This window comes from Hyla sarda, chromosome 1, assembly GCF_029499605.1.
Source record: "Hyla sarda isolate aHylSar1 chromosome 1, aHylSar1.hap1, whole genome shotgun sequence".
NCBI lineage: Eukaryota > Metazoa > Chordata > Amphibia > Anura > Hylidae > Hyla > Hyla sarda.
The window spans coordinates 2,667,915-2,693,370 of record NC_079189.1 but is presented as its reverse complement, the minus strand read 5'-3'; the positions used below and the strand labels follow the sequence as shown (position 1 = coordinate 2,693,370).

At 50.2% G+C, this 25,456-nt stretch overlaps 2 protein-coding genes across 2 annotated transcripts in view; one reads left to right on the top strand and one right to left on the bottom strand.

Annotated features, from left to right (window-relative positions):
- The window catches only part of LOC130282857 (zinc finger protein OZF-like), a 40,159-nt gene extending 25,423 nt beyond the window's left edge, over window positions 1–14,736 (bottom strand). The window contains exon 1 of the mRNA XM_056531860.1: window positions 14,650–14,736. The gene's annotated coding sequence lies outside the window, so the exon portion shown is untranslated. The remainder of the gene's footprint in view (window positions 1–14,649) is intronic.
- Window positions 14,737–14,877: 141 nt separating this feature from the next.
- The window catches only part of LOC130303350 (oocyte zinc finger protein XlCOF7.1-like), a 197,817-nt gene continuing 187,238 nt past the window's right edge, over window positions 14,878–25,456 (top strand). Inside the window, exon 1 of the mRNA XM_056551778.1 lies at window positions 14,878–15,013. The gene's annotated coding sequence lies outside the window, so the exon portion shown is untranslated. The remainder of the gene's footprint in view (window positions 15,014–25,456) is intronic.

The following is a 25,456-nucleotide window of genomic DNA, read 5'->3' as shown; positions in this document are numbered from 1 at the left end:
GGGGGGGGTAACTGCCTATACCTATGGGGAAGAGAGGGGGGGGGTAACTGCCTATACCTATGGGGAAGAGAGAGGGGGGGGGGGTAACTGCCTATACCTATGGGAAGAGAGGGGGGGGGTAACTGCCTATACCTATGGGGAAGAGGGGGGGGGTAACTGCCTATACCTATGGGGAAGAGAGAGGGAGGGGAGGTAACTGCCTATACCTATGGGGAAGAGAGGGGGGGGGTAACTGCCTATACCTATGGGGAAGAGAGAGGGGGGGTAACTGCCTATACCTATGGGGAAGAGAGAGGGGGGGGTAACTGCCTATACCTATGGGGAAGAGAGAGGGGGGGGGTAACTGCCTATACCTATGGGGAAGAGAGAGGGGGGGGGTAACTGCCTATACCTATGGGGAAGAGAGGGGGGGGGGTAACTGCCTATACCTATGGGGAAGAGGGGGGGGGGGTAACTGCCTATACCTATGGGGAAGAGAGAGGGGGGGGGGTAACTGCCTATACCTATGGGGAAGAGAGAGAGGGGGGGGTAACTGCCTATACCTATGGGGAAGAGAGAGGGGGGGGTAACTGCCTATACCTATGGGGAAGAGAGAGGGGGGGGGTAACTGCCTATACCTATGGGGAAGAGAGGGGGGGGGTAACTGCCTATACCTATGGGGAAGAGAGGGGGGGGTAACTGCCTATACCTATGGGGAAGAGAGAGGGGGGGGGTAACTGCCTATACCTATGGGAAGAGAGAGGGAGGGGGGTAACTGCCTATACCTATGGGGAAGAGAGAGGGGGGGGTAACTGCCTATACCTATGGGAAGAGAGAGGGGGGGGGTAACTGCCTATACCTATGGGAAGAGAGAGGGGGGGTAACTGCCTATACCTATGGGGAAGAGAGAGGGGGGGGGGTAACTGCCTATACCTATGGGAAGAGAGAGGGAGGGGGGTAACTGCCTATACCTATGGGGAAGAGAGAGGGGGGGGTAACTGCCTATACCTATGGGGAAGAGAGAGGGGGGGTAACTGCATATACCTATGGGAAGAGAGAGGGAGGGGGGTAACTGCCTATACCTATGGGGAAGAGAGAGGGGGGTAACTGCCTATACCTATGGGGAAGAGAGGGGGGGGGGGTAACTGCCTATACCTATGGGAAGAGAGGGGGGGTAACTGCCTATACCTATGGGGAAGAGAGAGGGAGGGGGTAACTGCCTATACCTATGGGAAGAGAGAGGGGGGGGTAACTGCCTATACCTATGGGGAAGAGGGGGGGGGGTAACTGCCTATACCTATGGGGAAGAGAGAGGGGGGGGTAACTGCCTATACCTATGGGGAAGAGAGGGGGGGGTAACTGCCTATACCTATGGGGAAGAGAGGGGGGGGTAACTGCCTATACCTATGGGGAAGAGAGAGGGAGGGGGGGTAACTGCCTATACCTATGGGGAAGAGGGGGGGGGGGTAACTGCCTATACCTATGGGAAGAGAGAGGGGGGGGTAACTGCCTATACCTATGGGGAAGAGAGGGGGGGGGTAACTGCCTATACCTATGGGGAAGAGGGGGGGGAGGGGGGTAACTGCCTATACCTATGGGGAAGAGAGGGGGGGGGGTAACTGCTATACCTATGGGAAGAGAGGGGGGGGGGTAACTGCCTATACCTATGGGGAAGAGAGGGGGGGGGGTAACTGCCTATACCTATGGGAAGAGAGGGGGTAACTGCCTATACCTATGGGGAAGAGAGAGGGAGGGGGGTAACTGCCTATACCTATGGGGAAGAGGGGGGGGGGGGTAACTGCCTATACCTATGGGGAAGAGAGAGGGGGGGTAACTGCCTATACCTATGGGGAAGAGAGGGGGGGTAACTGCCTATACCTATGGGGAAGAGAGGGGGGGGGGTAACTGCCTATACCTATGGGGAAGAGAGAGGGGGGGGTAACTGCCTATACCTATGGGGAAGAGAGAGGGGGGGGTAACTGCCTATACCTATGGGGAAGAGAGGGGGGGGGGTAACTGCCTATACCTATGGGGAAGAGAGAGGGGGGTAACTGCCTATACCTATGGGGAAGAGAGGGGGGGGGGTAACTGCCTATACCTATGGGGAAGAGAGAGGGGGTAACTGCCTATACCTATGGGGAAGAGAGAGGGGGGGGGGGTAACTGCCTATACCTATGGGGAAGAGAGGGGGGGGGGTAACTGCCTATACCTATGGGGAAGAGAGAGGGGGGGTAACTGCCTATACCTATGGGGAAGAGAGGGGGGGGGGTAACTGCCTATACCTATGGGAAGAGAGGGGGGGGTGACTGCATATACCTATGGGGAGAGAGAGGGGGGGGGGGTAACTGCCTATACCTATGGGGAAGAGAGAGGGGGGTAACTGCCTATACCTATGGGGAAGAGAGGGGGGGGGGGGGTAACTGCCTATACCTATGGGGAAGAGAGGGGGGGGGTAACTGCCTATACCTATGGGGAAGAGAGGGGGGGGGTAACTGCCTATAACTATGGGGAAGAGAGGGGGGGGGGTAACTGCCTATAACTATGGGGAAGAGGGGGGGGGGGTAACTGCCTACTACTGGGGAAGGGGAAGAGAGGGGGGGGTAACTGCCTATAACTATGGGGAAGAGGGGGGGGGTAACTGCCTATACCTATGGGGAAGAGAGGGGGGGTAACTGCCTATACCTATGGGGAAGAGAGGGGGGGGGTAACTGCCTATACCTATGGGGAAGAGAGGGGGGGGGGGGTAACTGCCTATACCTATGGGGAAGAGAGAGGGGGGGTAACTGCCTATACCTATGGGGAAGAGGGGGGGGGGTAACTGCCTATACCTATGGGGAAGAGGGGGGGGGGGTAACTGCCTATACCTATGGGAAGAGAGGGGGGGGTAACTGCCTATACCTATGGGAAGAGAGGGGGGGGGGTAACTGCCTATACCTATGGGAAGAGAGAGGGGGGGGGTAACTGCCTATACCTATGGGGAAGAGAGAGGGGGGGGGGGTAACTGCCTATACCTATGGGGAAGAGAGAGGGGGGGGGGGGGTAACTGCCTATACCTATGGGAATAGAGGGGGGGGGTAACTGCCTATACCTATGGGGAATAGAGAGGGGGGGATAACTGCCTATACCTATGGGGAAGAGAGGGGGGGGGGGTAACTGCCTATACCTATGGGGAAGAGGGGGGGGGGTAACTGCCTATACCTATGGGGAAGGGGGGGGTAACTGCCTATACCTATGGGGAAGGGGGGGGTAACTGCCTATACCTATGGGGAAGAGGGGGGGGGGGGTAACTGCCTATAACTATGGGGAAGAGGGGGTGGGGGTAACTGCCTATACCTATGGGGAAGAGAGGGGGGGGTAACTGCCTATACCAATGGGGAAGAGAGAGGGGGGGGGTAACTGCCTATACCTATGGGGAAGAGAGAGGGGGGGGGTAACTGCCTATACCTATGGGGAAGAGAGAGGGGGGGGGGTAACTGCCTATACCTATGGGGAATAGAGGGGGGGGGGGGTAACTGCCTATACCTATGGGAAATAGAGAGGGGGGGATAACTGCCTATACCTATGGGGAAGAGGGGGGGGGGGTAACTGCCTATACCTATGGGGAATAGAGAGGGGGGGGGGGTAACTGCCTATACCTATGGGGAAGAGGGGGGGGGGTAACTGCCTATACCTATGGGGAAGGGGGGGGTAACTGCCTATACCTATGGGGAAGGGGGGGTAACTGCCTATACCTATGGGGAAGAGGGGGGGGGGGTAACTGCCTATAACTATGGGGAAGAGGGGGGGGGTAACTGCCTATACCTATGGGGAATAGAGAGGGGGGGGTAACTGCCTATACCTATGGGGAAGAGGGGGGGGTAACTGCCTATACCTATGGGGAAGGGGGGGGTAACTGCCTATACCTATGGGGAAGGGGGGGGGGTAACTGCCTATACCTATGGGGAAGAGGGGGGGGGGTAACTGCCTATAACTATGGGGAAGAGGGGGGGGGTAACTGCCTATACCTATGGGGAAGAGGGGGGGGGGGTAACTGCCTATACCTATGGGGAAGGGGGGGGTAACTGCCTATACCTATGGGGAAGGGGGGGTAACTGCCTATACCTATGGGGAAGAGGGGGGGGTAACTGCCTATACCTATGGGGAAGAGGGGGGGGGTAACTGCCTATACCTATGGGGAAGAGAGAGGGGGGTAACTGCCTATACCTATGGGGAAGAGGGGGGGGGTAATTGCCTATACCTATGGGGAAGAGGGGGGGGTGAATCTGCCTATAGGGAACAGGGGGGGGGGTTGTAACTGGCTATACTTATTGGGGGGGCTACCTAACTTTATACCTGGATGCCCAACTACTTACCTACAAACCAGGCTATCTAACTATGCACCTGGCCTTCATACATGGCTGCCTAACTACCTATTCTAGCCCCCTACCTACCTGGCTTGTCACCTACCTACATATCTGGCTTCCTGATCTACCTACCTAGTTACCTATTTACCTGGCTACCTACCTACCTTCCCTTTTACTGTGCAGGACACCAAGGAGGGCTTTATTACAGTTTGTTACAATTTATTATAGTTTGCAGAGTCTGACATGTTTTTCCTGCAGATGTTAAGAGATCCACATGGCGGTCTTATCCGAACGGAAAAGGAAAGAGGAGGCCACTGATCAGAAAAGACGTAATTGTGAGTCCCAAAATGTAACTGTAATCACTTATATGGTATACAGATCCTGTGTGCAGCTGATATCTACCGCCATATGGTCCTGTATATAATCACTTATATGGTATACAGATCCTGTGTGCAGCTGATATCTACCGCCATATGGTCCTGTATATAATCACTTATATGGTATACAGATCCTGTGTACAGCTGATATCTACCGCCATATGGTCCTGTATATAATCACTTATATGGTATACAGATCCTGTGTACAGCTGATATCTATCGCCATATGGTCCTGTATATAATCACTTATATGGTATATACATCCTGTGTACAGCTGATATCTACCGCCATATGGTCCTGTATATAATCACTTATATTGTATACACATCCTGTGTGCAGCTGATATCTACCGCCATATGGTCCTGTATATAATCACTTATATGGTATACAGATCCTGTGTACAGCTGATATCTACCGCCATATGGTCCTGTATATAATCACTTATATGGTATATACATCCTGTGTACAGCTGATATCTACCGCCATATGGTCCTGTATATAATCACTTATATTGTATACAGATCCTGTGTACAGCTGGTATCTACCACCATATGGTCCTGTATATAATCATATATATAGTATACACATCCTGTGTACAGCTGATATCTACCGCCATATGGTCCTGTATATAATCACTTATATTGTGTACAGATCCTGTATAGTATACTGCTCTGTGTATAGTGGTTTTATTCAGTAGAACATTTTCCGTTTTCCACCTACAGAGCTATACGAGGGCTTTATGGGTAACAATTTGGTTTTGATGATTTTTTCACCCTATTTTTGGTTGTTTGTTGTGTATACAGAGGAGCTGTTACAATGTTTGCATTTATACTATTTGGTGAGGTTGTCAAACTGTAAGTTTTATTCTCTAAATGTTATTTTTTTGTGCGATATAGGAAAGTTCCCCCCGAATATATATTATATCCATCCCATCCCCCGTGCCATTTCTTTACCCCCCTCCCATCCCCCATGCCATTTCTTTACCCCCCTCCCATCCCCCATGCCATTTCTTTACCCCACTCCCATCCCCCATGCCATTTCTTTACCCCACTCCCATCCCCCATGCCATTTCTTTACCCCACTCCCATCCCCCATGCCATTTCTTTACCCCACTCCCATCCCCCATACCATTTCTTAAACCCCTGATCCCTCGTCATCTGTGCAATCGGACCCCTCCCCTTTTTTAGCTCCACCCCCACATAGCCACACCCACGACCGGTATTTTTCTGAGGGAAAGGTGGCAACCCTAGTCAGGGCCATCGTAGGTCGGGTGGGTCACTGTATAGATATGGTTTATCGGGGCCATCGTAGGTCGGGGGGGGGGGGGGTCATTGTGTATATATATATATATATATATATATATATATATAGATATGGTATATCGGGGCCATCGTAGGTCGGGGGGGGGGGTCACTGTATATATATGGTATATCGGGGCCATCGTAGGTCGGGGGGGGGGTCACTGTATATATATAGATATGGTATATCGGGGCCATCGTAGGTCGGGGGGGGGGGGGTCATTGTGTATATATATATATATATATATATATATATATATATATGGTATATCGGGGCCATCGTAGGTCGGGGGGGGTCACTGTATAGATATGGTATATCGGGGCCATCGTAGGTCGGGGGGGGGTCACTGTATAGATATGGTATATCGGGGCCATCGTAGGTCGGGGGGGGTCACTGTATAGATATGGTATATCGGGGCCATCGTAGGTCGGGGGGGTCACTATATATATATGGTATATCGGGGCCATCGTAGGTCGGGGGGGGGGTCACTGTATATATATGGTATGTCGGGGCCATCGTAGGTCGGGGGGTCACTGTATAGATATGGTTTATCGGGGCCATCGTAGGTCGGGGGGGGGGGGGTCATTGTGTGTATATATATATATATATATATATATATATATAGATATGGTATATAGGGGCCATCGTAGGTCGGGGGGGAGGGGTCACTGTATATATATGGTATGTCGGGGCCATCGTAGGTCGGGGGGGTCACTATATATATATGGTATATCGGGGCCATCGTAGGTTGGGGGGGGTCACTGTATATATATGGTATATCGGGGCCATCGTAGGTCGGGGGGGTCACTGTATATATATATATGGTATGTCGGGGCCATCGTAGGTCGGGGGGTCACTGTATATATATGGTATGTTGGGGCCATCGTAGGTCGGGGGGGTCACTGTATATATATAGTATGTCGGGGCCATCGTAGGTCGGGGGGTCACTGTATATATATGGTATGTCGGGGCCATGGTAGGTCGGGGGGGTCACTATATATATATGGTATGTCGGGGCCATCGTAGGTCGGGGGGGTCACTGTATATATATATGGTATGTCGGGGCCATCGTAGGTCGGGGGTCACTGTATATATATGGAATGTCGGGGCCATCGTAGGTCGGGGGGTCACTGTATATATGTGGTATGTCAGGGCCATCGTAGGTCGGGGGGGTCACTATATATATATATGGTATGTCGGGGCCATCGTAGGTCGGGGGTCACTGTATATATATGGAATGTCGGGGCCATCGTAGGTCGGGGGGTCACTGTATATATGTGGTATGTCAGGGCCATCGTAGGTCGGGGGGTCACTGTATATATATGGTATGTCGAGGCCATCGTAGGTCGGGGGGTCACTGTATATATATGGAATGTCGGGGCCATCGTAGGTCGGGGGGTCACTGTATATATGTGGTATGTCAGGGCCATCGTAGGTCGGGGGGTCACTGTATATATATATATGGTATGTCGGGGCCATCGTAGGTCGGGGGGTCACTGTATATTATATATGGTATGTCGGGGCCATCGTAGGTCGGGGGGGTCACTGTATATATATGGTATGTCGGGGCCATCGTAGGTCGGGGGGGGGTCACTGTATATATATGGTATGTCGGGGCCATCGTAGGTCGGGGGGGTCACTGTATATATATATGGTATGTCGGGGCCATCGTAGGTCGGGGGGGTCACTGTATATATATATGGTATGTCGGGGCCATCGTAGGTCGGGGGGGTCACTGTATATATATGGTATGTCGGGGCCATCGTAGGTCGGGGGGGGGGGTCACTGTATATATATGGTATGTCGGGGCCATCGTAGGTCGGGGGGTCACTGTATATATATGGTATGTCGGGGCCATCGTAGGTCGGGGGGTCACTGTATATATATGGTATGTCGGGGCCATCGTAGGTCGGGGGGGTCACTGTATATATATGGTATGTCGGGGCCATCGTAGGTCGGGGGGGTCACTGTATATATATGGTATGTCGGGGCCATCGTAGGTCGGGGGGTCACTGTATATATATATGGTATGTCGGGGCCATCGTAGGTCGGGGGGGTCACTGTATATATATAGTATATCGGGGCCATCGTAGGTCAGGAGGTCACTGTATATATATGGTATGTCGGGGCCATCATAGGTCGGGGGGGGGGGGGTCACTGTATATATATAGATATGGTATATCGGGGCCATCGTAGGTCGGGGATCACTGTATATATATGGTATGTCGGGGCCATCGTAGGTAGGGGGGGGGGGTCACTGTATATATATATAGATATGGTATATCGGGGCCAACGTAGGTCGGGGGTCACTGTATATATATGGTATGTCGGGGCCATCGTAGGTCGGGGGGGTCACTGTATATATATGGTATGTCGGGGCCATCGTAGGTCGGGGGGGGGGGGGTCACTGTATATATATGGTATGTCGGGGCCATCGTAGGTCGGGGGGTCACTGTATATATATGGCATGTCGGGGCCATCGTAGGTCGGGGGGGTCACTGTATATATATGGTATGTCGGGGCCATCGTAGGTCGGGGGGGGGGGGGGGGTCACTGTATATATATGGTATGTCGGGGCCATCGTAGGTCGGGGGGTCACTGTATATATATATGGTATGTCGGGGCCATCGTAGGTCGGGGGGTCACTGTATATATATGGCATGTCGGGGCCAGCGTAGGTCGGGGGGGTCACTGTATATATATGGTATGTCGGGGCCATCGTAGGTCGGGGGGTCACTGTATATATATGGTATGTCGGGGCCATCGTAGGTCGGGGGGGGGGGGTCACTGTATATATATGGTATGTCGGGGCCATCGTAGGTCGGGGGGTCACTGTATATATATATGGTATGTCGGGGCCATCGTAGGTCGGGGGGTCACTGTATATATATGGTATGTCGGGGCCATCGTAGGTCGGGGGGGGGGGGGTCACTGTATATATATGGTATGTCGGGGCCATCGTAGGTCGGGGGGGGGGGGGGTCACTGTATATATATAGATATGGTATATCGGGGCCAACGTAGGTCGGGGGGTCACTGTATATATATGGTATGTCGGGGCCATCGTAGGTCGGGGGGGTCACTGTATATATATGGTATGTCGGGGCCATCGTAGGTCGGGGGGGGGGGGGGTCACTGTATATATATGGTATGTCGGGGGCCATCGTAGGTCGGGGGGGTCACTGTATATATATGGTATGTCGGGGCCATCGTAGGTCGGGGGGGTCACTGTATATATATGGTATGTCGGGGCCATCGTAGGTCGGGGGGGGGGTCACTGTATATATATGGTATGTCGGGGCCATCGTAGGTCGGGGGGTCACTGTATATATATGGTATGTCGGGGCCATCGTAGGTCGGGGGGGTCACTGTATATATATATGGTATGTCGGGGACATCGTAGGTCGGGGGGTCACTGTATATATATATGGTATGTCGGGGCCATCGTAGGTCGGGGGGTCACTGTATATATATGGCATGTCGGGGCCAGCGTAGGTCGGGGGGGTCACTGTATATATATGGTATGTCGGGGCCATCGTAGGTCGGGGGGTCACTGTATATATATGGTATGTCGGGGCCATCGTAGGTCGGGGGGGGGGTCACTGTATATATATGGTATGTCGGGGCCATCGTAGGTCGGGGGGTCACTGTATATATATGGTATGTCGGGGCCATCGTAGGTCGGGGGGGTCACTGTATATATATGGTATGTCGGGGCCATCGTAGGTCGGGGGGTCACTGTATATATATGGTATGTCGGGGCCATCGTAGGTCGAGGGGTCACTGTATATATATGGTATGTCGGGGCCATCGTAGGTCAGGGGGTCACTGTATATATATATGGTATGTCGGGGCCATCGTAGGTCGGGGGGGGTCACTGTATATATATGGTATGTCGGGGCCATCGTAGGTCGGGGGGGGGGTCACTGTATATATATGGTATGTCGGGGCCATCGTAGGTCGGGGGGTCACTGTATATTATATATGGTATGTCGGGGCCATCGTAGGTCGGGGGGTCACTGTATATATATGGTATGTCGGGGCCATCGTAGGTCGGGGGGGTCACTGTATATCTGGTATGTCGGGGCCATCGTAGGTCGGGGGGGTCACTGTATATATATGGTATGTCGGGGCCATCGTAGGTCGGGGGGTCACTGTATATATATGGTATGTCGGGGCCATTGTAGGTCGGGGGGTCACTGTATATATATGGTATGTCGGGGCCATCATAGGTCGGGGGGGTCACTGTATATATATGGTATGTCGGGGCCATCGTAGGTCGGGGGGGTCACTGTATATATATGGTATGTCGGGGCCATTGTAGGTCGGGGGGTCACTGTATATATATATGGTATGTCGGGGCCATCGTAGGTCGGGGGTCACTGTATATATATGGTATGTCGGGGCCATCGTAGGTCGGGGGTCACTGTATATATATGGTATGTCGGGGCCATCGTAGGTCGGGGGGTCACTGTATATATATGGTATGTCGGGGCCATCGTAGGTCGGGGGGTCACTGTATATATATATATATATATATGGTATGTCGGGGCCATCGTAGGTCGGGGGGTCACTGTCTATATATGGTATGTCGGGGCCATCGTAGGTCGGGGGGTCACTGTATATATATGGTATGTCGGGGCCATCGTAGGTCGGGGGGTCACTGTATATATATATATATGGTATGTCGGGGCCATCGTAGGTCGGGGGGGGTCACTGTATATATATATGGTATGTCGGGGCCATCGTAGGTCGGGGGGTCACTGTATATATATGGCATGTCGGGGCCATCGTAGGTCGGGGGGGTCACTGTATATATATGGTATGTCGGGGCCATCGTAGGTCGGGGGGGGGGGGGGGTCACTGTATATATATGGTATGTCGGGGCCATCGTAGGTCGGGGGGTCACTGTATATATATATGGTATGTCGGGGCCATCGTAGGTCGGGGGGTCACTGTATATATATGGCATGTCGGGGCCAGCGTAGGTCGGGGGGTCACTGTATATATATGGTATGTCGGGGCCATCGTAGGTCGGGGGGTCACTGTATATATATGGTATGTCGGGGCCATCGTAGGTCGGGGGGTCACTGTAGTATATATATGGTATGTCGGGGCCATCGTAGGTCGGGGGGGTCACTGTATATATATATGGTATGTCGGGGCCATCGTAGGTCGGGGGGTCACTGTATATATATGGCATGTCGGGGCCATCGTAGGTCGGGGGGGTCACTGTATATATATGGTATGTCGGGGCCATCGTAGGTCGGGGGGGGGGGGTCACTGTATATATATGGTATGTCGGGGCCATCGTAGGTCGGGGGGTCACTGTATATATATATGGTATGTCGGGGCCATCGTAGGTCGGGGGGGTCACTGTATATATATGGCATGTCGGGGCCAGCGTAGGTCGGGGGGGTCACTGTATATATATATGGTATGTCGGGGCCATCGTAGGTCGGGGGGTCACTGTATATATATGGTATGTCGGGGCCATCGTAGGTCGGGGGGGGGGGTCACTGTATATATATGGTATGTCGGGGCCATCGTAGGTCGGGGGGTCACTGTATATATATATGGTATGTCGGGGCCATCGTAGGTCGGGGGGTCACTGTATATATATGGTATGTCGGGGCCATCGTAGGTCGGGGGGGGGGTCACTGTATATATATGGTATGTCGGGGCCATCGTAGGTCGGGGGGTCACTGTATATATATGGTATGTCGGGGCCATCGTAGGTCGGGGGGGGGTCACTGTATATATATGGTATGTCGGGGCCATCGTAGGTCGGGGGGGTCACTGTATATATATGGTATGTCGGGGCCATCGTAGGTCGGGGGGGGGGGTCACTGTATATATATGGTATGTCGGGGCCATCGTAGGTCGGGGGGGTCACTGTATATATATGGTATGTCGGGGCCATCGTAGGTCGGGGGGGTCACTGTATATATATGGTATGTCGGGGCCATCGTAGGTCGGGGGGGGGGGGTCACTGTATATATATATGGTATGTCGGGGCCATCGTAGGTCGGGGGGGTCACTGTATATATATATGGTATGTCGGGGGCCATCGTAGGTCGGGGGGTCACTGTATATATATGGCATGTCGGGGCCAGCGTAGGTCGGGGGGGTCACTGTATATATATGGTATGTCGGGGCCATCGTAGGTCGGGGGGTCACTGTATATATATGGTATGTCGGGGCCATCGTAGGTCGGGGGGGGGGTCACTGTATATATATGGTATGTCGGGGCCATCGTAGGTCGGGGGGTCACTGTATATATATATGGTATGTCGGGGCCATCGTAGGTCGGGGGGTCACTGTATATATATGGTATGTCGGGGCCATCGTAGGTCGGGGGGGTCACTGTATATATATGGTATGTCGGGGCCATCGTAGGTCGGGGGGTCACTGTATATATATGGTATGTCGGGGCCATCGTAGGTCGAGGGGTCACTGTATATATATGGTATGTCGGGGCCATCGTAGGTCAGGGGGTCACTGTATATATATATGGTATGTCGGGGCCATCGTAGGTCGGGGGGGGTCACTGTATATATATGGTATGTCGGGGCCATCGTAGGTCGGGGGGGGGGTCACTGTATATATATGGTATGTCGGGGCCATCGTAGGTCGGGGGTCACTGTATATATATGGTATGTCGGGGCCATCGTAGGTCGGGGGGTCACTGTATATTATATATGGTATGTCGGGGCCATCGTAGGTCGGGGGGGTCACTGTATATATATGGTATGTCGGGGCCATCGTAGGTCGGGGGGGGTCACTGTATATATATGGTATGTCGGGGCCATCGTAGGTCGGGGGTCACTGTATATATATGGTATGTCGGGGCCATCGTAGGTCGGGGGGGTCACTGTATATCTGGTATGTCGGGGCCATCGTAGGTCGGGGGGGGTCACTGTATATATATGGTATGTCGGGGCCATCGTAGGTCGGGGGGTCACTGTATATATATGGTATGTCGGGGCCATTGTAGGTCGGGGGGTCACTGTATATATATGGTATGTCGGGGCCATCGTAGGTCGTGGGGGGGGGTCACTGTATATATATGGTATGTCGGGGCCATCGTAGGTCGGGGGGTCATTGTATATATATGGTATGTCGGGGCCATTGTAGGTCGGGGGGGTCACTGTATATATATGGTATGTCGGGGCCATCGTAGGTCGGGGGGTCACTGTATATATATGGTATGTCGGGGCCATTGTAGGTCGGGGGGTCACTGTATATATATGGTATGTCGGGGCCATCGTAGGTCGGGGGGGTCACTGTATATATATATGGTATGTCGGGACCATCGTAGGTCGGGGGGTCACTGTATATATATATGGTATGTCGGGGCCATCGTAGGTCGGGGGGTCACTGTATATATATGGTATGTCGGGGCCATCGTAGGTCGGGGGGTCACTGTATATATATGGTATGTCGGGGCCATCGTAGGTCGGGGGGGTCACTGTATATATATGGTATGTCGGGGCCATCGTAGGTCGGGGGTCACTGTATATATATGGTATGTCGGGGCCATCGTAGGTCGGGGGGTCACTGTATATATATATATATATGGTATGTCGGGGCCATCGTAGGTCGGGGGGTCACTGTATATATGGTATGTCGGGGCCATCGTAGGTCGGGGGGTCACTGTATATATATGGTATGTCGGGGCCATCGTAGGTCGGGGGGTCACTGTATATATATGGTATGTCGGGGCCATCGTAGGTCGGGGGGTCACTGTATATATATATATATGGTATGTCGGGGCCATCGTAGGTCGGGGGGTCACTGTCTATATATGGTATGTCGGGGCCATCGTAGGTCGGGGGGTCACTGTATATATATGGTATGTCGGGGCCATCGTAGGTCGGGGGGTCATTGTATATATATGGTATGTCGGGGCCATTGTAGGTCGGGGGGTCACTGTATATATATATATGGTATGTCGGGGCCATCGTAGGTCGGGGGTCACTGTATATATATGGTATGTCGGGGCCATCGTAGGTCGGGGGTCACTGTATATATATGGTATGTCGGGGCCATCGTAGGTCGGGGGGGGGGGGTCACTGTATATATATGGTATGTCGGGGCCATCGTAGGTCGGGGGGGGGGGGGTCACTGTATATATATGGTATGTCGGGGCCATCGTAGGTCGGGGGGGGGGGGGGTCACTGTATCCGTCTGTATTCATTTTTGTTACACTTTAGAGGGTCTGGACCCTCGTTCTTTTTGTAAGGCTCATTGTACCCGGTTTGTAGGTCCGTCCTGGGCAGAGAGATGTTCTGGTCCAATTGAACAGACATGTTCGGCCGCTATTGGGCTACTCCAGTTACCTTTTTTCGGTTTTATAGAATACAGTCCAGACTTTCTCTACAGCTCCTAATTGCTTTGACTATTAAAGTTCCTAATATCCCATCAGTGAACAGGGGCGTGAACCCCCATATTGTGCTGCTGAGAAGACTAAGGGAAAACCGATTATCAATCCAATCATATCCTCCTCATGATGTTCTTCTCATTTATATCTTCACCGTTATTATATCTCTTTATTTATTACAGGAAGAACCAGTGTGAACGATTACATTGTGACAGGAGGAACAAGAGAGGAACAACACAATGTAACAAACCCTCTGCATAGAAACTCACCTCACACCACGTCTCCTCTTCACTGAGCTCCTCCCCTTCTGGTCACATGTCCTCTACTACTGCTGAGCCCCGCCCACTCCTGTCACATGACCATCCTCACAGGTCCTTCATCCACAATCTCCTCTATCCTGCTGAGCTCCTCCCCTTCTGGTCACATGTCCTCTACTACTGCTGAGCCCCGCCCACTCCTGTCACATGACCATCCTCACAGGTCCTTCAACTACAGTCTCTTCTATCCTGCTGGGCTCCGCCCCCACACCTGATGGTCACGTGATTGTGACATCATCACAGTTCCTACACCTCCAGTAGATACAGAGCAGGTCCTGGTCGGCGCGCTCTGGTAAAGAGATTACACGAGGAGGAGGTTTGTTACAGTGTGTCACCCTAGTAGTAAGGAGATTACACGAGGAGGAGGTTTGTTACAGTGTGTCACCCTAGTAGTAAGGAGATTACACGAGGAGGAGGTTTGTTACAGTGTGTCACCCCAGTAATAAGGAGATTACACGAGGAGGAGGTTTGTTACAGTGTGTCACCCCAGTAATAAGGAGATTACACGAGGAGGAGGTTTGTTACAGTGTGTCACCCCAGTAGTAAGGAGATTACATGAGGAGGAGGTTTGTTACAGTGTGTCACCCCAGTAGTAAGGAGATTACACGAGGAGGAGGTTTGTTACAGTGTATCACCCCAGTAGTAAGGAGATTACACGAGGAGGAGGTTTGTTACAGTGTGTCACCTCAGTAGTAAGGAGAATACATGAGGAGGAGGTTTGTTACAGTGTGTCACCCCAGTAGTAAGGAGATTACATGAGAAGGAGGTTTGTTACAGTGTGTCACCCCAGTAGTAAGGAGATTATATGAGGAGGAGGTTTGTTACAGTGTGTCACCCCAATAGTAAGGAGATTACATGAGGAGGAGGTTTGTTACAGTGTGTCACCCCAGTAGTAAGGAGATTACACGAGGAGGAGGTTTGTTACAGTGCGTCACCCCGGTAGTAAGGAGATTACACGAGGAGGAGGTTTGTTACAGTGCGTCACCCCGGTAGTAAGGAGATTACATGAGGAGGAGGTTTGTTACAGTGTGTCACCCCAGTAGTAAGGAGATTACATGAGGAGGAGGTTTGTTACAGTGTGTCACCCCAGTAGTAAGGAGATTACACGAGGAGGAGGTTTGTTACAGTGCGTCACCCCGGTAGTAAGGAGATTACATGAGGAGGAGGTTTGTTACAGTGTGTCACCCCAGTAGTAAGGAGATTACATGTGGAGGAGGTTTGTTACAGTGTGTCACCCCGGTAGTAAGGAGATTACATGAGGAGGAGGTTTGTTACAGTGTGTCACCCCGGTAGTAAGGAGATTACACGAGGAGGAGGTTTGTTACAGTGTGTCACCCCAGTAGTAAGGAGATTACATGAGGAGGAGGTTTGTTACAGTGTGTCACCCCAGTAGTAAGGAGATTACATGAGGAGGAGGTTTGTTACAGTGTGTCACCCCAGTAGTAAGGAGATTACATGAGGGGGAGGTTTGTTACAGTGTGTTTCCCCAGTAGTAAAGAAACCTCCTCCTCGTGTAATCTCTTTACTACTGGGGTGACACACTGTAACAAACCTTCTCCTCATGTAATCTCCTTACTACTGGGGTGACACACTGTAACAAACTCCCTCCTCATGTAATCTCCTTACTACTGGGGTGACACACTGTAACAAACCTCCTCCTCGTGTAATCTGTTACAGTGTGTCACCCCAGTAGTAAGGAGATTACATGAGGAGGGAGTTTGTTACAGTGTGTCACCCCAGTAGTAAGGAGATTACATGAGGAGAAGGTTTGTTACAGTGTGTCACCCCAGTAGTAAAGAGATTACACGAGGAGGAGGTTTGTTACAGTGTGTCACCCCAGTAGTAAGGAGATTACATGTGGAGGAGGTTTGTTACAGTGTGTCACCACAGTAATAAAGAGATTACACGAGGAGGAGGTTTGTTACAGTGTGTCACCCCAGTAGTAAGGAGATTACATGAGGAGGAGGTTTGTTACAGTGTGTCACCCCAGTAGTAAGGAAATTACATGAGGAGGAGGAGGTTTGTTACAGTGTGTCACCCCAGTAGTAAGGAGATTACATGAGGGGGAGGTTTGTTACAGTGTGTCACCCCAGTAGTAAGGAGATTACATGAGGGGGAGGTTTGTTACAGTGTGTCACCCCAGTAGTAAGGAGATTACATGAGGAGGAGGTTTGTTACAGTGTGTCACCCCAGTAGTAAGGAGATTACATGAGGAGGAGGTTTGTTACAGTGTGTCACCCCAGTAGTAAGGAGATTACATGAGGAGGAGGTTTGTTACAGTGTGTCACCCCAGTAGTAAGGAGATTACATGATGAGGAGGGTTGTTACAGTGTGTCATCCCAGTAGTAAGGAGATTACATGAGGAGGAGGTTTGTTACAGTGTGTCACCCCAGTAGTAAGGAGATTACATGAGGAGGAGGTCTGTTAGTGTGTCACCCCAGTAGTAAGGAGATTACATGAGGAGGAGGTTTGTTACAGTGTGTCACCCCAGTAGTAAGGTAATTACATGAGGAGGAGGTTTGTTACAGTGTGTCACCCCAGTAGTAAGGAAATTACATGAGGAGGAGGTTTGTTACAGTGTGTCACCCCTGTAGTAAGGAGATTGCATGAGGAGGGGGTTTGCTACAGTGTGTCACCCCAGTAGTAAGGAGATTACATGAGGAGGTTTGTTACAGTGTGTCACCCCAGTAGTAAGGAGATTACATGAGGAGGAGGATTGTTACAGTGTGTCACCCCAGTAGTAAGGAGATTACATGAGGAGGAGGTTTGTTACAGTGTGTCACCCAGTAGTAAGGAGATTACATGAGGAGGAGGTTTGTTACAGTGTGTCACCCCAGTAGTAAGGAGATTACATGAGGGGGAGGTTTGTTACAGTGTGTCACCCCAGTAGTAAGGAGATTACATGAGAAGGAGGTTTGTTACAGTGCGTCACCCCAGTAGTAAGGAGATTACATGAGGAGGAGGTTTGTTACAGTGTGTCACCCCAGTAGTAAGGAGATTACACGAGGAGGAGGTTTGTTACAGTGTGTCACCCAGTAGTAAGGAGATTACATGAGGAGGAGGTTTGTTACAGTGTGTCACCCCAGTAGTAAGGAGATTACACGAGGAGGAGGTTTGTTACAGTGTGTCACCCCAGTAGTAAGGAGATTACACGAGGAGGAGGTTTGTTACAGTGTGTCACCCAGTAGTAAGGAGATTACATGAGGGGGAGGTTTGTTACAGTGTGTCACCCCAGTAGTAAGGAGATTACATGAGGAGGAGGTCTGTTACAGTGTGTCACCCCAGTAGTAAGGAGATTACATGAGGAGGAGGTTTGTTACAGTGTGTCACCCCTGTAGTAAGGAGATTGCATGAGGAGGGGGTTTGCTACTGTGTGTCACCCAAGTAGTAAGGAGATTACATGAGGAGGAGGTTTGTTACAGTGTGTCACCCCAGTAGTAAGGAGATTACATGAGGAGGAGGTTTTTTACAGTGTTTCACCCCAGTAGTAAGGAGATTACATGAGGAGGAGGTTTGTTACAGTGTGTCACCCCAGTAGTAAGGAGATTACATGAGGGGGAGGTTTGTTACAGTGTGTCACCCAGTAGTAAGGAGATTACACGAGGAGGAGGTTTGTTACAGTGTGTCACCCCAGTAGTAAGGAGATTACATGAGGAGGAGGTTTGTTACAGTGTGTCCCCCCAGTAGTAAGGAGATTACATGAGGAGGAGGTTTGTTACAGTGTGTCCCCCCAGTAGTAAGGAGATTACACGAGGAGGAGGTTTGTTACAGTGTGTCACCCCAGTAGTAATGAGATTACACGAGGAGGAGGTTTGTTACAGTGTGTCACCCCAGTAGTAAGGAAATTACATGAGGAGGAGAAGGTTTGTTACAGTGTGTCACCCCAGTAGTAAGGAGATTACATGAGGAGGAGGTTTGTTACAGTGTGTCACCCCAGTAGTAATGAGATTACACGAGGAGGAGGTTTGTTACAGTGTGTCACCCAGTAGTAAGGAGATTACACGAGGAGGAGGTTTGTTACAGTGTGTCACCCCTGTAGTAAGGAGATTGCATGAGGAGGGGGTTTGCTACAGTGTGTCACCCAAGTAGTAAGGAGATTACATGAGGAGGAGGTTTGTTACAGTGTTTCACCCCAGTAGTAAGGAGATTACATGAGGAGGAGGTTTTTTACAGTGTTTCACCCCAGTAGTAAGGAGATTACATGAGGAGGAGGTTTGTTACAGTGTGTCACCCCAGTAGTAAGGAGTTTACACGAGGAGGAGGTTTGTTACAGTGTGTCACCCTAGTAGTAAGGAGATTACACGAGGAGGAGGTTTGTTACAGTGTGTCACCCTAGTAGTAAGGAGATTACACGAGGAGGAGGTTTGTTACAGTGTGTCACCCCAGTAATAAGGAGATTACACGAGGAGGAGGTTTGTTACAGTGTGTCACCCCAGTAATAAGGAGATTACACGAGGAGGAGGTTTGTTACAGTGTGTCACCCCAGTAGTAAGGAGATTACACGAGGAGGAGGTTTGTTACAGTGTGTCACCCCAGTAGTAAGGAGATTACACGAGGAGGAGGTTTGTTACAGTGTATCACCCCAGTAGTAAGGAGATTACACGAGGAGGAGGTTTGTTACAGTGTGTCACCCCAGTAGTAAGGAGATTACATGAGAAGGAGGTTTGTTACAGTGTGTCACCCCAGTAGTAAGGAGATTATATGAGGAGGAGGTTTGTTACAGTGTGTCACCCCAATAGTAAGGAGATTACATGAGGAGGAGGTTTGTTACAGTGCGTCACCCCAGTAGTAAGGAGATTACACGAGGAGGAGGTTTGTTACAGTGCGTCACCCCGGTAGTAAGGAGATTACATGAGGAGGAGGTTTGTTACAGTGTGTCACCCCAGTAGTAAGGAGATTACATGAGGAGGAGGTTTGTTACAGTGTGTCACCCCAGTAGTAAGGAGATTACACGAGGAGGAGGTTTGTTACAGTGCGTCACCCCGGTAGTAAGGAGATTACATGAGGAGGAGGTTTGTTACAGTGTGTCACCCCAGTAGTAAGGAGATTACATGAGGAGGAGGTTTGTTACAGTGTGTCACCCCGGTAGTAAGGAGATTACATGAGGAGGAGGTTTGTTACAGTGTGTCACCCCGGTAGTAAGGAGATTACACGAGGAGGAGGTTTGTTACAGTGTGTCACCCCAGTAGTAAGGAGATTACATGAGGAGGAGGTTTGTTACAGTGTGTCACCCCAGTAGTAAGGAGATTACATGAGGAGGAGGTTTGTTACAGTGTGTCACCCCAGTAGTAAGGAGATTACATGAGGGGGAGGTTTGTTACAGTGTGTTTCCCCAGTAGTAAAGAAACCTCCTCCTCGTGTAATCTCTTTACTACTGGGGTGACACACTGTAACAAACCTTCTCCTCATGTAATCTCCTTACTACTGGGGTGACACACTGTAACAAACTCCCTCCTCATGTAATCTCCTTACTACTGGGGTGACACACTGTAACAAACCTCCTCCTCGTGTAATCTGTTACAGTGTGTCACCCCAGTAGTAAGGAGATTACATGAGGAGGGAGTTTGTTACAGTGTGTCACCCCAGTAGTAAGGAGATTACATGAGGAGAAGGTTTGTTACAGTGTGTCACCCCAGTAGTAAAGAGATTACACGAGGAGGAGGTTTGTTACAGTGTGTCACCCCAGTCAGTAGTAAAGAGATTACACGAGGAGGAGGTTTGTTAGTGTGTCTCCCCAGTAGTAAGGAGATTACATGCGGAGGAGGTTTGTTACAGTGTGTCACCCCAGTAGTAAGGAGATTACATGAGGAGGAGGAGGTTTGTTACAGTGTGTCACCCCAGTAGTAAGGAGATTACATGTGGAGGAGGTTTGTTACAGTGTGTCACCACAGTAATAAAGAGATTACACGAGGAGGAGGTTTGTTACAGTGTGTCACCCCAGTAGTAAGGAGATTACATGAGGAGGAGGTTTGTTACAGTGTGTCACCCCAGTAGTAAGGAAATTACATGAGGAGGAGGAGGTTTGTTACAGTGTGTCACCCCAGTAGTAAGGAGATTACATGAGGGGGAGGTTTGTTACAGTGTGTCACCCCAGTAGTAAGGAGATTACATGAGGGGGAGGTTTGTTACAGTGTGTCACCCCAGTAGTAAGGAGATTACATGAGGAGGAGGTTTGTTACAGTGTGTCACCCCAGTAGTAAGGAGATTACATGAGGAGGAGGTTTGTTACAGTGTGTCACCCCAGTAGTAAGGAGATTACATGAGGAGGAGGTTTGTTACAGTGTGTCACCCCAGTAGTAAGGAGATTACACGAGCAGGAGGTTTGTTACAGTGTGTCACCCCAGTAGTAAGGAGATTACATGATGAGGAGGGTTGTTACAGTGTGTCATCCCAGTAGTAAGGAGATTACATGAGGAGGAGGTTTGTTACAGTGTGTCACCCCAGTAGTAAGGAGATTACATGAGGAGGAGGTCTGTTAGTGTGTCACCCCAGTAGTAAGGAGATTACATGAGGAGGAGGTTTGTTACAGTGTGTCACCCCAGTAGTAAGGTAATTACATGAGGAGGAGGTTTGTTACAGTGTGTCACCCCAGTAGTAAGGAAATTACATGAGGAGGAGGTTTGTTACAGTGTGTCACCCCTGTAGTAAGGAGATTGCATGAGGAGGGGGTTTGCTACAGTGTGTCACCCCAGTAGTAAGGAGATTACATGAGGAGGTTTGTTACAGTGTGTCACCCCAGTAGTAAGGAGATTACATGAGGAGGAGGATTGTTACAGTGTGTCACCCCAGTAGTAAGGAGATTACATGAGGAGGAGGTTTGTTACAGTGTGTCACCCAGTAGTAAGGAGATTACATGAGGAGGAGGTTTGTTACAGTGTGTCACCCCAGTAGTAAGGAGATTACATGAGGGGGAGGTTTGTTACAGTGTGTCACCCCAGTAGTAAGGAGATTACATGAGAAGGAGGTTTGTTACAGTGCGTCACCCCAGTAGTAAGGAGATTACATGAGGAGGAGGTTTGTTACAGTGTGTCACCCCAGTAGTAAGGAGATTACACGAGGAGGAGGTTTGTTACAGTGTGTCACCCAGTAGTAAGGAGATTACATGAGGAGGAGGTTTGTTACAGTGTGTCACCCCAGTAGTAAGGAGATTACACGAGGAGGAGGTTTGTTACAGTGTGTCACCCCAGTAGTAAGGAGATTACACGAGGAGGAGGTTTGTTACAGTGTGTCACCCAGTAGTAAGGAGATTACATGAGGGGGAGGTTTGTTACAGTGTGTCACCCCAGTAGTAAGGAGATTACATGAGGAGGAGGTCTGTTACAGTGTGTCACCCCAGTAGTAAGGAGATTACATGAGGAGGAGGTTTGTTACAGTGTGTCACCCCTGTAGTAAGGAGATTGCATGAGGAGGGGGTTTGCTACAGTGTGTCACCCAAGTAGTAAGGAGATTACATGAGGAGGAGGTTTGTTACAGTGTGTCACCCCAGTAGTAAGGAGATTACATGAGGAGGAGGTTTTTTACAGTGTTTCACCCCAGTAGTAAGGAGATTACATGAGGAGGAGGTTTGTTACAGTGTGTCACCCCAGTAGTAAGGAGATTACATGAGGGGGAGGTTTGTTACAGTGTGTCACCCAGTAGTAAGGAGATTACACGAGGAGGAGGTTTGTTACAGTGTGTCACCCCAGTAGTAAGGAGATTACATGAGGAGGAGGTTTGTTACAGTGTGTCACCCCAGTAGTAAGGAGATTACACGAGGAGGAGGTTTGTTACAGTGTGTCACCCCAGTAGTAATGAGATTACACGAGGAGGAGGTTTGTTACAGTGTGTCACCCCAGTAGTAAGGAAATTACATGAGGAGGAGAAGGTTTGTTACAGTGTGTCACCCCAGTAGTAAGGAGATTACATGAGGAGGAGGTTTGTTACAGTGTGTCACCCCAGTAGTAATGAGATTACACGAGGAGGAGGTTTGTTACAGTGTGTCACCCAGTAGTAAGGAGATTACACGAGGAGGAGGTTTGTTACAGTGTGTCACCCCAGTAGTAAGGAGATTACATGAGGAGGAGGTTTGTTACAGTGTGTCACCCCAGTAGTAAGGAGATTACATGAGGAGGAGGTTTGTTACAGTGTGTCACCCCAGTAGTAAGGAGATTACATGAGGGGGAGGTTTGTTACAGTGTGTCACCCAGTAGTAAGGAGATTACACGAGGAGGAGGTTTGTTACAGTGTGTCACCCCAGTAGTAAGGAGATTACATGAGGAGGAGGTTTGTTACAGTGTGTCCCCCCAGTAGTAAGGAGATTACATGAGGAGGAGGTTTGTTACAGTGTGTCCCCCCAGTAGTAAGGAGATTACACGAGGAGGAGGTTTGTTACAGTGTGTCACCCCAGTAGTAATGAGATTACACGAGGAGGAGGTTTGTTACAGTGTGTCACCCCAGTAGTAAGGAAATTACATGAGGAGGAGAAGGTTTGTTACAGTGTGTCACCCCAGTAGTAAGGAGATTACATGAGGAGGAGGTTTGTTACAGTGTGTCACCCCAGTAGTAATGAGATTACACGAGGAGGAGGTTTGTTACAGTGTGTCACCCCAGTCAGTAGTAAAGAGATTACACGAGGAGGAGGTTTGTTAGTGTGTCTCCCCAGTAGTAAGGAGATTACATGCGGAGGAGGTTTGTTACAGTGTGTCACCCCAGTAGTAAGGAGATTACATGAGGAGGAGGAGGTTTGTTACAGTGTGTCACCCCAGTAGTAAGGAGATTACATGTGGAGGAGGTTTGTTACAGTGTGTCACCACAGTAGTAAAGAGATTACACGAGGAGGAGGTTTGTTACAGTGTGTCACCCCAGTAGTAAGGAGATTACATGAGGAGGAGGTTTGTTACAGTGTGTCACCCCAGTAGTAAGGAAATTACATGAGGAGGAGGAGGTTTGTTACAGTGTGTCACCCCAGTAGTAAGGAAATTACATGAGGAGGAGGAGGTTTGTTACAGTGTGTCACCCCAGTAGTAAGGAGATTACATGAGGGGGAGGTTTGTTACAGTGTGTCACCCCAGTAGTAAGGAGATTACATGAGGGGGAGGTTTGTTACAGTGTGTCACCCCAGTAGTAAGGAGATTACATGAGGAGGAGGTTTGTTACAGTGTGTCACCCCAGTAGTAAGGAGATTACGTGAGGAGGAGGTTTGTTACAGTGTGTCACCCAAGTAGTAAGGAGATTACACGAGCAGGAGGTTTGTTACAGTGTGTCACCCCAGTAGTAAGGAGATTACATGATGAGGAGGGTTGTTACAGTGTGTCATCCCAGTAGTAAGGAGATTACATGAGGAGGAGGTTTGTTACAGTGTGTCACCCCAGTAGTAAGGAGATTACATGAGGAGGAGGTCTGTTAGTGTGTCACCCCAGTAGTAAGGAGATTACATGAGGAGGAGGTTTGTTACAGTGTGTCACCCCAGTAGTAAGGTAATTACATGAGGAGGAGGTTTGTTACAGTGTGTCACCCCAGTAGTAAGGAAATTACATGAGGAGGTTTGTTACAGTGTGTCACCCCTGTAGTAAGGAGATTGCATGAGGAGGGGGTTTGCTACAGTGTGTCACCCCAGTAGTAAGGAGATTACATGAGGAGGTTTGTTACAGTGTGTCACCCCAGTAGTAAGGAGATTACATGAGGAGGAGGATTGTTACAGTGTGTCACCCCAGTAGTAAGGAGATTACATGAGGAGGAGGTTTGTTACAGTGTGTCACCCAGTAGTAAGGAGATTACATGAGGAGGAGGTTTGTTACAGTGTGTCACCCCAGTAGTAAGGAGATTACATGAGGGGGAGGTTTGTTACAGTGTGTCACCCCAGTAGTAAGGAGATTACATGAGGAGGAGGTTTGTTACAGTGCGTCACCCCAGTAGTAAGGAGATTACATGAGGAGGAGGTTTGTTACAGTGTGTCACCCCAGTAGTAAGGAGATTACACGAGGAGGAGGTTTGTTACAGTGTGTCACCCCAGTAGTAAGGAGATTACACGAGGAGGAGGTTTGTTACAGTGTGTCACCCAGTAGTAAGGAGATTACATGAGGGGGAGGTTTGTTACAGTGTGTCACCCCAGTAGTAAGGAGATTACATGAGGAGGAGGTCTGTTACAGTGTGTCACCCCAGTAGTAAGGAGATTACATGAGGAGGAGGTTTGTTACAGTGTGTCACCCCTGTAGTAAGGAGATTGCATGAGGAGGGGGTTTGCTACAGTGTGTCACCCAAGTAGTAAGGAGATTACATGAGGAGGAGGTTTGTTACAGTGTGTCACCCCAGTAGTAAGGAGATTACATGAGGAGGAGGTTTTTTACAGTGTTTCACCCCAGTAGTAAGGAGATTACATGAGGAGGAGGTTTGTTACAGTGTGTCACCCCAGTAGTAAGGAGATTACATGAGGGGGAGGTTTGTTACAGTGTGTCACCCAGTAGTAAGGAGATTACACGAGGAGGAGGTTTGTTACAGTGTGTCACCCCAGTAGTAAGGAGATTACATGAGGAGGAGGTTTGTTACAGTGTGTCCCCCCAGTAGTAAGGAGATTACATGAGGAGGAGGTTTGTTACAGTGTGTCCCCCCAGTAGTAAGGAGATTACACGAGGAGGAGGTTTGTTACAGTGTGTCACCCCAGTAGTAATGAGATTACACGAGGAGGAGGTTTGTTACAGTGTGTCACCCCAGTAGTAAGGAAATTACATGAGGAGGAGAAGGTTTGTTACAGTGTGTCACCCCAGTAGTAAGGAGATTACAT